We start from the raw sequence: 16,910 nt of genomic DNA, 5'->3' as shown, positions 1-16,910 counted from the left end.
AGAGAGAGAGAGAGAGAGAGAGAGAGAGAGAGAGGGAAAAAAGAGAAAAAAGAGAGAGCAAGAGAGAGAGAGAGAGAAAGAGAGAGAGAGAGAAGGCAATTCGTAGGGAAAATAAAAAGACGATGGTAGTGGTACTACTGCTAGACGATGTGCTGTTACTGTTGCTGCTGAGCTGCTGGGATGGTAGAAAGAAAGAAAGAGAGAGAGAGAGAGAGAGAGAGAGAGAGAGAGAGAGAGAGAGAAAGAAAAGAAGGAGGGAGAAAAGGGACAGGAATTTTATTTCCGCTCACATTAATTTTAACGACGCAGAAGCGCTTGCCACAAGGCGCAGCTTGAAATTACGAATATTATGACTTCAACCAGTTCTCAGAATTCTATGTTTTTCATTCTTTAATCTCAACCTCTCGTGTTTCACACCATATCTTATGAACACATTCTCTCCCTCGTTCCATCTCCGTTTCTCTTTCACTCTCTCTTTCTTTCTTTCTTTCTTTCGTTCTCTCTCTCTCTCTCTCTCTCTCTCTTACTCTCTCACTCTCTTACTCTCTTACTCTCTCACTCTCTATTTCTCTTATTCGCTCCCGCGAATGCAAGAGCGAGAGAAGAGGGTACCTTAACGCGCGAACCGAGCGTGTGACAGCCGAGAAACACGTTCCCGAAGCTCGCGAGCCATCCTCCTCATCCCCATTCTCATCCTCATCCTCATCCCCATCCTTATTCTCATCCTCATCCTTTTCCTTCTCTTTCTTCGTCTTCGTCTTCGTCTTCGTCTTCTTCTTCTTCTTCTTCTTCTCCTTTTCCTTCTTCTTCTTTTCATCCACATCCTCGAAGACATTCAACGAGAGAACGTTTTTCTTCCTGCGTGGAAAACGACGAATCGTTTGGAGAGAAACGATTTCCTATTAGCAATAAGATCGAGTCATCGTTCGCATATATGTTAACCAGTTCTCCGTTGATGATTTATCCAATATAAATTTTACGATTTTCTTTAATAACGAATAACTTTTATCGCTCTTTTCCATTTTTTTTTTTTTCTAATTTAAAACTACTCTTATTTATCAATTTATAATGGAAGAGACAATGAAGGAAAAAAAAAAGAGAATGAATTCTAGAATCCAATTATATCATCTGATAAATGTCTTATCGAAAGTACGATAAGGACTCGAATTGACCTTCGGAAAATTCGAATAGAAAACTATAAGGATGTGCATATATTTTCCTTTCTCTCTCTCTCTCTCTCTCTCTCTCTCTCTCTCTCTCTCTCTCTCTTATATCATCAAACGTATACCTATATGTAGATGCATATACTCATACGCGTATACACGTTTATATACGTACATATATCTTAAGGAGGGTGGGAGGAAGATTGGTAGGGAGAGAAAGACACGCTCATCTTCATTTCGCTCGTCGTCGTTGTTGTTGTTAAACGCAAAACGCATCTCTTACGAGTCCGTAACCGTTCCTCCTTGGTCTTCGACGACGTTAAAAATAGATCACGCAACGACTTACTAATCTGGTTAGGGCTACTTAGCGAACACCGACTATTTAGACTCGAACTCGGTTACGGCGTTTAGACCGAAATCGGCACTAATGCAAAACGAGGATAATAAGAATAATGTGAGAGTAAACGCGGCAAACAAAACGGCTCATTCGAGAGAATCTTTAAGTTTTACCGATTTTTCGAGAAAGCCGCGCTAAAATGTCTTAATGGGCGGATTCTTTACTCTCTCTCTCTCTCTCTCTCTCTCTCTCTCTCTCTCTCTCTCTCTCTCTCTCTCTCTCTCTCTCTCTCTCTCTCTCTCTCTCTCTCTCTCTCTCTCTTTCTCTTTTTTACATTTCTTATATGCATTTTACTCATTGCAAAATGTTTTCTTTTTCATTTCTTCTCTTTCTCTCTCTCTCTATCTCTCTCACACACACACACACACTCAAGAAACAAGTACTATCTCTATTAAAAACCAACATTAGTCTAAGCTCGATGGTAATTTCAAGGCTAATTAACCGTGCTCGAGTAATTAATCGATCGGACATTATAATACATTTCATTGCTAACTACCTGAGTACATTTATTCATTCTGGATAAGAATAAATCTCTTTCTTTCTCCCTCTCTCTTTATTATATAAATCTGTATCTTCGAACCAAAAGAATAAAGAACGAACAGACGGACACAGACTCGTACTTATACACGCATGCACGCACGCACGCACACATGCATACGATTATTATATTATTATTATAAATGAAAAACTCTCATATGAATTCATTCCATATGAAATATTTCTTTTTTTGTTTTTTTTTTTCTTCTTTCTTTTTTTCCTTTTTTTTTTTTTTTTTTTTTTTTTTTCGTCAACTACGATTCATACAACGCTGATCTTTTCTCTTTCATAGTTATAGCACACGTGTTCTCTAGACGACTCCCCTCGTCGTCCCTTTCCTAGCGAAAACGAGATTTCGAAAATCCGTTATTTAAATAAGCCTCGAAAGGGAGAGAAGAGGGTAACGAAGCTGGAGGATCAGAACGATAGTATTAGCAATAGTAGTAGTAGTAGTAGTAGTAGTAGTAGTAGCAGCAGCAGTAGCAGCAGCAGCAGCAGTAATAGCAGCAATAGCTATAGTAGTAGCAGTAGCAGTAGCAGTGGCAGTAGCAGCAAAAGCGATAGCAACAACGGCAGCAATGCGAATGGCCCTGAATGATTTTATAAAATTAATAGTAAAGGGTAGGCCCGTCGTCCGTCTATTATGCGCGTATGCAAATATACGAGAAAGAAGAGGGGTGACGAGAACATGTACGGATCGAAGAGAAAGGAAAGAAGAGGGGTGGTTAGCGATGGTAGTAGCGATGCTAGTCGGGTAGAGGAGAAAGAGGGGAGGTGGGTGGGGTGGGGTGGGGGTAGGTACGCGTATAGAGTAGCCCCGCGTGCAAAGAGCAGCAGTAGCAGAAGCAGCAGGCTGCAAGGCATTAAAAACTTTCGAGATTTATAGTGGCCTGGACTGGCTGGCTGGTCCGCCTCGATTCGGGGTGGCTTCCTTCTAAAAAGGGGGCCATATTGCTGGTAACGAGAAGTAAAGAGGGGAGGTTCTCTCTCTCTCTCTCTCTCTCTCTCTCTCTCTCTCTCTCTTTCTATCTATCTATCTATCTATCTCTCTTTTCCTCTCTTTCTCGTTCTCATTCTCTTGAAAAGAGGGGTTACTCCTTCGTAAGAATTATTCTCTTGCGATGAAAGATAATTGGCGTCTCGACTCGCTACGTTTCCTTTCAAGAGAAAGAACTTCCTTTATGTATCTTTTTCTTATCTTCTCTTTCGCATTTTCCCATTCGAAACTTACTTATATCGTATAGCTTAGCCAGTTAGTTTGTCCGTACTGTTCCTACGTACATTCGTTCGTTCGTTCGTTCGTTCTCTCTCTATTTATCGCTCTCTCTCTCTCTCTCTCTCTCTCTTTCTTCATAACTCGCGTTACTTCACACACAAGAAGACGAGGTTGGGAAATGCAAGGGCTTAGTAAAGAGCAAGACTCTTTTTACGAGGCTCGAACAGCTTCTGTAGCCGTTGCGTCGGAAGACTGAATGCTCGCCTTCTTCGCAACAAGATCGTTTCTTTTCGAGGGTCTTGGGTGTCAGACCGACCATATTTCAGTTTGTCTTTCGAAAGTGCGATACTCGTTGATTCTACTCGTTTATTCGCTATCTTTCTCTCTCTCTCTCTCTCTCTCTCTCTCTCTCTTTCTTTCTCTCTCTTTCTCTCTTTTTCTTTCTTCTGCCAAATGAGAGGAATAATGTATCTGTAATACGTAATTTTAATGATATACATAAAAATATCAATACTATTATTACTAAAGAGAAATTTGAGAAATTTCATCGAATTTCTTCGAACTTGTCAGTAGAACGTCGCTTCGAACAATCTCGTTCGAAAGTCTCGATCGATTCCTAATAGCCTACGAAAGAAATCAATCCCGATGTGACAGTCGATTCGGCTTAATGAATAATGGAAAAATCTGTTTTTCTTACGGCCGAAAACCGATCTCAATTCATGCACGACGACGTACTTATCGAACCCTTTCGGGTATGCTATCTACGTACGTCCATACATACATACATACATACATACATACATACATACATACATACATACATATGTGTTTGAAACATTACGCGTGTAACGTAATCTCGAAATTTATTCCCGTCGACGCGGGAGGTAAAAGATAAACAGAAATGCAAAACAAAACAAAAAAACAAGAAAATAACAATAATAATATTAATAATAATAATAATAATAATAATAATAGTAATAAAAAAAAAAAGATAAATAAAAAAGGAACGAGGAAGGAAAAAGCCGGCGAGATTAGCGAAGAGAAAGAAGATACGACGATTAGGATGGTGGACAGGAGGAGCGGCGGGCGGGGAGATAAAAATATATCGGCGAAATTCCAGGAAGTCCAAGGAATCGCGAGACGCATAATTCGATGAAGGAGGTAGGTAGATTAAAGGGAGAAAAAAAAGAGAAAAAAGAAAAAAAAAAAAAAGAGGAAAAAAAAAGCAAAAGCAAAAGACAACAAAAAAAAAAAAAGAAAAAAACAAAACGAAATGAAGAGAAATAAGAAGGAACGAGTGGGTTTTAGTCGAAGGACGATAAAGCAAAAGCGTTCGGTCGAAATACCACGAAATCCGGTAAAATGGAAAGCCATGAGAAAGAAAGAAAGAAAGAAAGAGAAAGAGAGAGAGAGAGAGAGAGAGAGAGAGAGAGAGAGAGAGAGAGAGAGAGGAGACAGAGTGGGAGGCCGTAGAATTCGACAAAGGAGGTCCAGCGTTCGCGAGACGATCGTTTCGTCGGTCCACTGAAAGTCTGCGTTGCTGCAGAAGAGAACGAACGACGTTGGGGCCCGTGCTGTTGGGGAAGAGCCTGTTGAGAAGCCTTCCGAGGGAAGAAAAAGAAGCACGCGAGTCGGGGGCCCCGCGGAATGATGAATCGTTTCTATTAAAATACTTTTTCGACGGGGAATACAGAGTGGGCATCCGGCCACGGTAGAGAGCCGCGAGTGGATTTATTTACATATTTTCAATCTGGATTAAGAGGTATAGTCGACGGCAAGAGTCTCCTCTCTTTCTCTCTCTCTCTCTCACACACACACACACACACACTCTCTCTCTCTCTCTCTCTCCTTCGATCTCTCACTCTCTGATTCTTTCTTACTCTTTCTCACTCTCACTTCTCCCGTTCAAGAGTTACAAGAGATTAGACGACGACGAAGAAGGAGGAGCCCTAAAGACTACAGGAGCACCAAGAATCTATCCTTTCGATGTGTGAATCCTTTAAAAGGATTTTAACCAAAGGATTGCACTTCGGTGTAACTTTTATCTTCTTCGAATTCGTTTTAACCGTCTCAATGAAATTCGAATGTTCGAATCTTTTATTTTGTATAATATCTACATCTTAATACGTTAATATTCTATAAGAATATTATATTTTACGAGATATAGACAGATTTTATTGAAAACAAAAGGTATTAGAGAACGTGAAAGAGAGAAAGAGAGAGAGAGAGAGAGAGAGAGAGAGAGAGAGAGAGAGAAAGACTGGTCACGAATGCAAACGGAGTAAGGTTTTCTATTTTCATGTCGCGACAATGCGTTGCCTCGTACGGTCGGCCGTTGGCTCGACGCGATGTTAATGAGGCCCAATTAATCACTCCGAGAAGCGAATCCTAATGCGAAAAGGCGAGATGTCTCGAGCTCGCTGCAAAGACTTCCCCTTCTCTCTCTCTCTCTCTCTCTCTCTCTCTCTCTCTCTCTCTCTCTCTCTCTCTCTCTCTCTCTCTCTCTCTCTCTGTCACCCCACCTGTTTTCCTACATCTAACTCTTCGCTTCCAAAGCGAAAGTACTTCCGTTGTTGGCTGGCACATCGATCGAGAAAATGTCTTACTTCGTTTCTTTGGTCAATAAAAACGAATCAATTTCCTAGCAACAAAATGATCAAAACAATCTTTTCTATTTTTTTCTTATTCTTATTTATGAAAAAAAAAAAAAAAAAAAAAAAAAAAAATAAGAAATAAAGAAAAAAATAAATAAAGAATAAAAAGAAAAATAATAATAATAATAATAATAATAATAATATTAAAAAATTGTGTAGGAGAGAATCTAGACGATAGATATTAGACTTATAAGATGAGGATGGACAAACAAAACAGAAATTTTCGATCGAACGTGCCAAGAGAAGTAGAGAAGTTTCACTCGACTGGCGCTCCGTGAATGTGTTTCCCCGTGTCTCAAGGGATTAACGCCTTGACGTCTACACGTGTTCCAGCATCATCCACTAACGTTTTCTACGTTCCGATTTCTCCCTACGATCCCTCGTAAGCCCACCTCGTTCGTTCATTCGTTCATTGGCCGGTGCATTCGTTCTCTTCTCTTTCTTTTTCTCTCTAAAATTCTCTCTCTCTCTCTCTCTCTCTCTCTCTCTCTGTCTCTCTCTCTCTCTCTTTTTCTCTTCCTTCTCGTCCCTTATCTCATACATTCCGAGCAAATCTCTGAGTATAAATCTGCGAACGAAGTTCGTGTAGTTTTGTCCCGAAACCAGTCTGATTGAAATGAACTTACTCGCTTACTTAAAGAAAACACTTAGTGTACGTAAGTTACGTAGTATATATACATATACTGTATTTATTTATTATCTAAGTATAATATGCATATATGTATGTATATCATCATTATTCTCAATTTCGTATGGATAAATAAAATATAATATGAACGATAATAAAAGCAACAATCAACAAGAACAATAATAGGAACAACATAAAACTATCTAATATAACTTGGGACCTAATTGAACATTAAATTTAAAACGATCGATTCGAGGAAACAATGGCGGCGAAATCGAAGAGATGCTGGGATAGGATTCGTGCCTAATGCAGAGAACACAACCGAACGAGAAAGTTCGAGGCCATTCGTTCGTTCCAGAAAGGAAGATACGAAGAAAGAACGAAAGAAAGAAAGAAAGAAAGAAAGAAAGAAAGAAAGAAAGAAAGAGAGAAAGAAAGAAAGAAAGAGAGAAAATGCGTCCGCGAGAGAGGAACTCGGAATGATAAATGAACTCCTCTTAACCGCGAGCTCTCATATCGGACCGCTATTAACATAGTGCCGGATAAAGTAACGAATTTAAAAGAAATCCAATATAAAAGCCACGGGAATTCCATCGGAGATCTTATCCGGAGGAGCTCTCGCTCGCCGCGGAGACTCCATTAATCACGGCTTCTCGCTCTTCTTTTCCTCTTCCTCCTCGCTCCCGCGAGGAACTCCATCGCGAGAGCCGATCGTTTCTCTCTCTCTCTCTCTCTCTCTCTCTCTCTCTCTCTCTCTCTCTCTTTCTCTCTTCCCCCCCTCTTCCATCCTCCCTCTTCACCCCTCTCTCTCTTTCTATCTTTCGCTTTGTCCGACTCCCTCGCTTCGGACCACTCTCGCTGTCTCTTTCTTTCTTTCTCTTCGTCTCTCTCTCTCTCTCTCTCTCTCTCTCTCTCTCGATCTATCTATCTATCTATCTATCTCTATCTCTCTTCCTCTACCGTGCTTCATTTGTCTCGTATTAGTCGTTATTACCGGAGTTGAAAATTCAAATGGACGGATGGATAATGGAACTGAAATTCTTTTCTCCTTTTTTGTTTTTTTTTTTTTCCATTTTTTCGTTCTTTCTTTCTCTCTTTCTCTCTCTCTCTCTCTCTCTCTCTCTCTCTCTCTCTCTCTCTATTTTTGTTCTTCTTTTCTTTTTTTTTTTTTTCATATTCAAAAAGACAGACGATGTCGAATTCCCCTGGAATAAGTTATTTAAAAAAAAAAAGATATGTATATGTGCATACATATATATATATATATATATATTTTTTTTTTGTTTCTTTCTCTTTTTTCCTTTTTATTTTTTTCTTTTTGTTTTTTTCTTCTGCTTTCTTTTTTTTTTTTTTTTTTTTTTTTTCCTTTAATTTTTGTCGACAAGAGACCCCGAGCGCCCGTAATTACTGGATATTCGAATTCCTCATATCGCCTCGCGATCGAACGACTCTCTCATTGACATTTTCGTCGAGTTTCGCTCGTTTAAATTCCGCGACTGTGTCTCTCTGTCTCGCGCTGCAACGTTTCTTTCACAATGAAAATGTGCCGGTAGCATGACCGAAGACGACAACGACAACGACAACGACGACGACGGCGACGACGACGACGACGTCGACGTCGACGTCGACGAACAACGTTTGCAATGATGTTTTTCATTTTTCCTCTCATATTAGTTTTACCAACGACTCGATGAAAGACGATTCAGTGACGTCTTCTTCTTCTTCTTCTTCTTCTTCTTCTTCTCTTCTTCCTCTTCTTCTTCTTCTTCTTCTTCATCATCATCATCATCATCATCATTATCATCATCATCATCTTTCTCTACTTCTACGTCTTCTTCGTCTTCTTCAAATGCGAGTGATTCCGAGCACGCGATCGTATCATCGGTGCTGCCGGATCGAAAATGGGCCGCATCTCCGTCCGGAGATGAAACGAAGCGTGTTACGTCGATTCCGTGGTTGGCGCCAAGCTCTAAGGAAGCGCCGTTGATGCTCTTTTACAAAAGACACAGATGGATCGAACGTCTGGCTCGATTCGTCTCATTACGTTTAGAATCGAACGATGTTTCGTAAATGAGCCTAATTATCTTTACATGCAGATACTAAGCGCCAGTAACGAGGAAGACAAACGTAACAAACGGAAAACGTTTCGTTAAAAATAAAATCGATTTTCTAATTAATACGTACCTAACTAATTTTTACTTACTGAAGTTTGATCTCATCCTGATAATTAATTAATAATATACGATCATTCGATATTATATATATCGTACAATTGTCAAATCGATTAACATCTTAAAACGATATGTGGTAAAATACGATGAAATAATATGAATTGCTTTAAAAAATTTCTTATAAAATATAAATTCAAATAAATATTGTGGAATGTAAAGATGCAGACGTACGTAGCCATCATTTAATGACATATACATAAAGTGAATGTAGATAAAGTAGTATTAGAATTATCATTATTATCGAAATAAATTTTTTCTTAATCGATGATCAAACAAAATTTGATCATTTAATGATATTGAATAATGGAAATTAGAGAAATTTATTATGAATATAAAAAGTGAGGATTCCATTAAGTGCTTTGAAATTTAAATTTTTTTAAAAATTCAAAAAGTCGAATTAATCGATTTGCCTTGTGAGCGACACACACACACACACACACACACACACACGTATCACGTCTCTTTAATAGATCTATACGGGATCTAACGATATAATTCTATAAAATAAAATTTGATAAAATAAAATCACATATCTATCATATATATTTTCTCGATATTGATTCTCACTATCAAAGGTAACGATCGACGAATTAACGAACAAATTGTATACAACTCGAGTACAAGCTTCCAACGCGCTTTCGTAGGAAGTAAAAGGAACGAGAAAATTGCGTGGGCGAGTCAGTACCGATTCGCGACGGCCCGATGAAAGCGGATATGCCACCTGGCGATGCTCACGGCTCATCGTGATTTTCGTCGTGAGTTCTCGCGAGATATATTTCCTTCGAAAGAAGGAGTAAAAGAGTATAGAGATAAGAGAAAATAAAAGAAGAAAAAGAAAAAAGGGAAAAAAAAGAAAAAAAAAAAAAAAAAAAAAAAGAAAAAGAAGCTCGAATGATGAAAATCAACGTTGCCAATATACGACGCATGACTTTTCCCGGCAACTATAAAAATGCGCATCCGGTTTGTATTCTTTCTCCTTTTTATTCTTTCGTTTAATAAACATTGCGATCGACGCACGAACGAAGCGAAGGAACGAACGAACGAACGTACGAACGAACGAACGAACGGATAAACGTTTACTTACGGGGACAGCCGAAAAAGGCCAAGCAAGTTGATTCGTTTCTCATCCTCGTCGACGTACCTTCGACGTTCGACAAAAGACAATGGGAGAAACGAAAAAGGCGCGAAATCCAGAATGTGACGGACGCGTACGATTGCGAAGGTGGGACACGTTCAACGCACGTCTCTCAAATAAATTATCAACACTCCTGGCATTCGCTGCGGAATCGAGCTTCGATGTATGACCAGTGTCGAACGAACGAACGAACGAACGAACGAACGAACGAACGGAGAAACTCACGAAGAAACGAATGGATGGATGGATAGATGGATGGATAGATGGATGGATAGATGGATGGATGGATGGATGAATGGTTCAACCGATAGCTCGACGGATGGATGGATATGTTGAATATACCAAGAGTATTGGAACCACCGAGTTCGCCCACTTTGTCGTCCAGTTTGATCGACGAATCGCGCTTTCTTCGAACCTTACGAAGGGCTCGTTTGTCTCTGTTTAAGGACGAGCTACCTTTCCTGATGGATCATCGATCGATCGATTTCTTTGTCGAAGAAAGATAATCATTAGATTCTAATAGCAATAGATTTTCAAACTGATTTCATTTTATCCAAATTTTAATTACACACATATATATATATATATACAAACGAACACACATACACGCACACACATATTTCGATTTAGGTCAATTCGAAATGATAGATTTTACACGATAAGAATTAGACGTATCGCGTTAGAAAAACGTTCGATATAGTTATCTGATAAGAGATCGGCGAAGAATAGGATTGGAAAATTAAAAAAATTAATAAAAAAGAAAAAAAAAAAAAAAGAAAAAAAGAAAGAAATATTTCGGACAACCAATGATATATAAAACAGAAGAGAAAAAGATGGCCGTTATGGTTAGGGAGAAATGGACGTTGGGCTTTTCCGTGACAAACGAGCTGCGGCCCCGAAATGTCAATCAGCGTTTCTACCGTCGCATTCCAACGTGCTCTGCCTGATTTGGTTTAGGTTGACTGTTATCGAGCAGCTGCGTCCATGAGGCAAACTTTGTCGAGAAACTTTCATAGTCCTCTTCCTCGTCGTCGTTCGACGAACTTCCGTTCCGTTCGTATTTAAGAGGTTCGCGTTATAAACGGCACGCTGTAACGCTGTGGTATCGTTCCAAGTAATTAATTATCCTAGCGCGACACGCTCCGCCTTCTTATCGAGATCGTACCGGCGACGTTACTATCGTATGAAAAGGAGTTAGACTCGCATTTAATCGTTTTCATGATTTCGATGTACTACTCAAAAATACCTCCTGAGACATTCTTTCAACGTCAATTAATATTTCGACATTTTATTTCTTACATCATACAATTTGTATTAAGGATATAAAAAACTATGTGTAATTATATTTGATAGGATTTTTTTAGCCTTTTTTTCTTTCCTCCGTGTCCTTTCTTTTTTTTTTTTTTTTTTTGTAATTCTATAATTTTTTAACATATCATTAATCGCTCTCGCTTTTGTGTCGTTTATTAACGACACAAAACAAAATTCACAGTTTGTTATATTACAATTAGTTTCAAAGTTAACAATCGCCTGATACATACCATATATGTCGGTGTATCTATAAAACATACGAAAGTCAATCATGATAATTCAGAGTTTGTCATTTTACCTTCTATAAATCAAAATTTGTATTCGTATTTAAAAAGAAAAAAAAAAAAAAAAAAAAAAAAAAAAGAAACGTCGAATTTGTTTCGGTAAAATTATACCGTACCAAGCGTAACTTTTATACACGACAAAAATTAAATTGTCAACGATATGATTTATCGTGTGACAAAATTATAAAGGACATATGTATATAATTATATATCCGACATAATAAACGTTAAATGACGTTAAAGAAGAATTAAATCGAGAAAAATTATTCTTTCCTTTAGAAAGTATCTAAGAAAAGAAAAAAAAAAAAAGAAAAAAAAGAAAAAAAAAAAAAGAAAAGATACCGCTCGGATCTTTGGCCCAGGTCTCTATATATGCGTGTATATACATACATATAAATATTAATAACGACGATATCGTAATTTCGTGAAAACAATACTCGCTCTGGCCACGCCCGAAAGACAAAGCGGCGAAGATACTCCGAACGAACGAACGAACGAACGAACGAACGAACGACCCAGTTACAAAGACACCAAGAAAGATCGCACCTACACGCACTCTTCCCCGTCCTCTGTGTCGTTTACCGTACGTATGTACGCTTTCGAATATTTCCGAGTCAAGTTCGAGTCCCGATAATCGGAGTGTCCTTAAAGAGAGTTTTTAAAAAGGTATGCACGATCGAAAAGCCGATTCAATCTTTCACTTTGAAGAAGTTTGACCGGCCACATTTATCGGGCTAACTCGTGGCGGCAAACGGTAAAAAGGTCCCATTAACGTGCATGGAATTTCAAGGAAGACGGAGAAAATTCCCCCGCGTAGAATCCGAGATTAGACAAGGAAGTCGACTTCCGGGTGTGGGTGGCCGTGTATCGAACAATTAACGCCACGCGCCATATAGATAACGGCTTGAAACTCGGCTTAACGCGATGTGCGAGGAAGAGAGAGAGAGAGAGAGAGAGAGAAAAAGAGGAAAGAGAGAAAAAGAGGGAGGGAGAGAGGGAGTGAGACAGAGCGAGCGAAGGTCCTCGACTAACTCTCTCTTTTCATCATGTAATTATTATGATTAATTGCAATCTTTATTTCTCTTGTATTCATTTCTCTACTGATGAATTTTTATCCCGGTGTAATTTATTTTATCCGTAATAAAGTATCTTTTTATTATAATCATCAATGTCCATATAAATTTTTCTATAGACGAAATTTTGTTCGACCGTAATTTCTGTTTCATCATTAATAAATTTTAATTTTAATTAACATAATGATCACCGTACGTATAAATATCTCCATTTGATCGAAATTCTGCTCGAACGTAATTTCTATTATCTTGAATAATTTCCTTTTCTCGTTTATTTTTATTCTCCTATTCTTCTTATCCCTTTTCTATGCCCACATGTAATTTTATTAAATTACAATTAATAAATTATTGACTCGTTTGTAATTCATTTTATCTTTATTGCGTGTAAATTTTCTTCATATACTGACGAAGCTGCTTTTTGTAAGAGAAGGAAAAAAAAAATAACGAAGAAAAAGCAAAAAGAAGAAAAAAAAAAGGAAAAAAAAAAGAAAAAAGAAAATCTGTTCAACCATAAGATTATCCTTTATCCATTATCCTTTTCTTATTTCTTTTTTTTTTCTTTTTCTTTTTTTTTTTTTTTTTCTCTATAGGATAAAATTACTACTTCAAGTATGAATCGAAGGAACTTTATGGTGACGTTACAGCTTTCCCCTCGATAAAATAATGTATCCTCGTTCTCGTTAATTTAACTTAAGGTTTAAATTAAATCCGTGAACGTGCGACGAAGACACGAGTGTTCCGCGTATACGGACGATTAAGAGGTGTTCCACTAAATTCTCGGAGGATTGTCACTAAAAACACGCTCGGGCCCTCGACGAGAGACATCCAACGCGTCGACCAAGCGTTATCAATCAGCCTCGAGATCTCTTCTCTTTCTCGTTCTCTCCTCTTTCTCATTGAAATTGCCCTCTTTGTAAAGCGAAAATACTTTCACGAAAACAATGACTCTCTTTTCGAAGGTTTAGATATCCTCTCATCGTATTTTTGCTCATTACTCTTAACCATTTCTATCCTTTTTTTTTTTTTTCTTTTTTTCCTCTTTTTCTTTTTTTTTCTTCTTTTTTTTTTTTTTTTTTTTTTTTTTTTCTTTTTTTTTTGACGAGGAAAGAAGAAGAAATTGTTTCAATGATGTTTAAATTCTATTTCTCGTTGTACATTCGATAATAAATGAAAATCTGAAACTCATTCGTGTAAGAGATTTAAAATTTTTTAATTCTTATCCTTACCCCCACCTCTTATTTTCTTTTCTCGTCGTATAATATTAATTGACAGTTTATATTTAAATATTAAATATTTTATACAAGCAGAACACGAATTATACCTGATATAATATAATTCTGATAACGTAAGTTATAACGAAAATATGCTTTACGCGTTATAAATTTTTCGTTACGACACAAAAAAAAGAAAAAAAAAAAGAAAAAAGAAAAAAGAAGAACAAAAAAGAAAAAAAGAAAAATAAAGAAAAAGGAAGAAAAAAATTGATTTTGACAATGATATTATAAATTTCTCATAAATGTTTCAATGAAAAATAATTATATTCCTCCTGCCGATGGAAGAGTTGAAGGATAAGAAAAAGAAAAAAAAAAAAAAAAAAAAAAAAAAAAAAGAAAAAAATTTTTTTTCTTTTTTTTTTTTTTTTTTTTTTTTTTTATAAAAATAATCAGATAAATAATTGATCTAAATAATTACATCAACTGAATACCAATGAAATCATCGGTATAGTGGGTAGACACTTTTATCTCTTTCTCTCCGAGGCGATCTCGAGGGAGTGCCGGGGCGGGGGGTGGGGGGAAAAAACAAAAAGGAAAAAGAAAAAAAAAAAAAGGATAAAGCCGGTAGCACGTCGCTTTCTTACGAGGACTCTCAACGAAAAGGGTTTCCCCTTCTCAATCCCTATTCTAACCAACGACAGCACCCTTCCTTCCTCCTTTACGCCGAAAGAACGATCGTCTCCTTATTGAGACGAGACGACGAGTATCACGGGGGATTTGAAAATCGGAACAACTTTTTCCAAGAGACCTAACGACAATTTACGATAAAACCCGGCCAATCCGCGAGTCTTTCTGAAATTCAAATTTGGCTGGGCGCTAGCGAAAAAGGAGGAAACGGCTGAAAGAGAAAAGAAGAAAAGAGAAGAGAAGAGAAGAGAAGAGAAGAGAAGAGAAGAGGGAGGGGATGATAGTTTTTCTGAAAGATCTCTGCCACCAGGGTGGATTGGTCGTGTAGACGAAAAAAGTAAAAAAAAAAAGTCAAAACAAAAAAGAGAAGGAAAGAATAAGAGATAGAGAGAGAGAGAGAGAGAGAGAGAGAGAGAGAGAGAGAGAGAGAGAGAGAGAGATAGTATAATATCGTTCTCGTCACGTGAGTATCTGTCTATCTCTTTCTTTCTCTCTCTCTCTCTGTCTTTCTCTCTCTCTCTCTCTCTCTCTCTCTCTCTTTCTCTAAATTTAAATTTACGATTGGCCCGGCCAGTCCCGGCGGTCACGCTCTCGTCTTCATCTCGTTCCGCTCGATTCTCGCGAGACGCGAGACGCGTCACATCGTTTTTCAAAATTTCGTAATCCCGTTTTCCACGTGGACGGCTTTGACAATGATCGTCTCGAAAATTTTACGATATAATTGAAAACAATTAAATTCGTGGCCATGTAATAAAACGCATTGCTTTTGACAAGGATCTTAAAAAAAAAAAAAAAAAACGAACTTGTTTAATTAATTAATTAATTAATAATTAATAATAAAATGATAATTAAGAAAAATAATCAATTAATTATTAATAATAAAATGATAATTAATATAAAATAATTACTAATTAATTAATTAATTACCTAATTGTCTAATTTATTCGTTTAAATCAATGATTAATAAATAGATTGAATAATTAAATAAAATAAGGATGACAGAAGAAAGAAATATGAAATAATCGAAAAGAATTATCGATTCAATATTATTTACAATTATCGATCAATTACTATTTACAAATGTTTATTTTATTATGCAAATGTTTATAATATTATATTTCGCATGACTTTTGAATGATTGTTTTTTAATAACATCGTCGTTCTTTATCGTTCTGACGAAATCACGGTTGCGGTTTGTTTTTACGAGCGAAATATAAACTAACTGGGCAACGACCGGATCGATCCTCGAGGAGAGTTACCTTCCTCGTGGAGTTGTTTTCTCTTTCGATTTTCCGCGATCGAGACCGGAACTAGCGACGATGATTTTCGTCGAAGGAGCGCGATAAAGTAAAAGGAGAAGGAGGAGGAGGAGGAGGAGGAGGAGTCAACACACGCTCGCGAACCCGAGAAAACACGCGATCTACCTCCCACGAGTTCAGGCCGACGACCCCCCTTTTATGCTCGGAGTCAGCGAGAATCGATCGATTTCCGCTTTTGTCGAAATTCTTTGCTTTATCACGTACACCTTTTTTCTTTTTTTTTTTTTTTTCTTTTTTTTTATTATTCTTACTCAATCCAACGCTTTTCTTTTTTGTGTTTTTTTTTGTTTCTCGTTTGTTTTTTGGTTTTTTTTTCTTGTTTTTCTTTTTTTAACGAGACTAAATCTTATATTTTTGAGAGAAAATATCTAATTCGATCGTACGACCGACCGATCCTTTGTTAAGTCGATTAAGTTTTTCTTAGAACCGAAAAGAGAAATTGGATCTTGTTTGTTATCGCAAGGACGAAAGAAAAAAACTTATCGTCCAAAAAAAAAAAAAAAAAAAAAAAAAGAATTGCTGAAATCTAATCCTCGTTATTGTGAGAAAACTCTTGGAAAAGAAATTTATTGTCCGAAAAAAAAAAAAAAAAAAAATAGATGAAATCTAATCGTCGTTACTGTGAGATAAATAAAAACAAAGAAATATATTTGTCATCGTTAAACAAAAGTACAATCTAATCGTTGTTATTGTGAGAAAATCTGAAAAAAGCTTTATCGCCTGGGAACAGATAAAATGTCATCGTACGTTATTGTGAGAAAAAAAAAAAAAAAAAAAAAAAAAAATCCATCCCTCCCACCCCGAAAAAGTTTATCATTGTAATATAAATGAAATCTAATCGACGTTAATCGCTCGTTAAAGACATAAGACTTTAATTATTCAATGATAAATGAGATCTAGTCGTTATCATTTGTGAGAAATATGAAGGTACTTATTCTCAAAAATAAGTACTTAACCCAATCAAAAAGAAAAGAAAAGTAAAAAGAAAAAAGAAATTACTAAACGACCTGTTGAAAGATCAAAAATGTCGATTGCCTGTTGGAACGCAAACTTGCGAGTCT

General features: G+C 37.0%; 1 protein-coding gene across 6 annotated transcripts in view; it reads right to left on the bottom strand.

Moving 5' to 3' along the window:
• LOC124953492 (zinc finger protein castor homolog 1-like) overlaps nucleotides 1–16,910 on the bottom strand; it is a 93,936-nt gene that overhangs the window by 62,382 nt on the left and 14,644 nt on the right. The window contains exon 1 of one of the 6 annotated variants that reach the window (XM_047504978.1): nucleotides 613–1,782. The exons of the other annotated variants lie outside the window; for them this stretch is intronic. The gene's annotated coding sequence lies outside the window, so the exon portion shown is untranslated. Of the gene's footprint in view, nucleotides 1–612; nucleotides 1,783–16,910 lie in introns of those variants that run through there. 6 annotated transcript variants of the gene reach the window in all.

The sequence above is a fragment of the Vespa velutina genome, chromosome 1 (genome assembly GCF_912470025.1).
Source record: "Vespa velutina chromosome 1, iVesVel2.1, whole genome shotgun sequence".
NCBI classification, from domain to species: Eukaryota; Metazoa; Arthropoda; class Insecta; order Hymenoptera; family Vespidae; genus Vespa; species Vespa velutina.
Note: the sequence above shows the minus strand (reverse complement) of the source record. Positions and strands in the feature narration are given on the sequence as shown.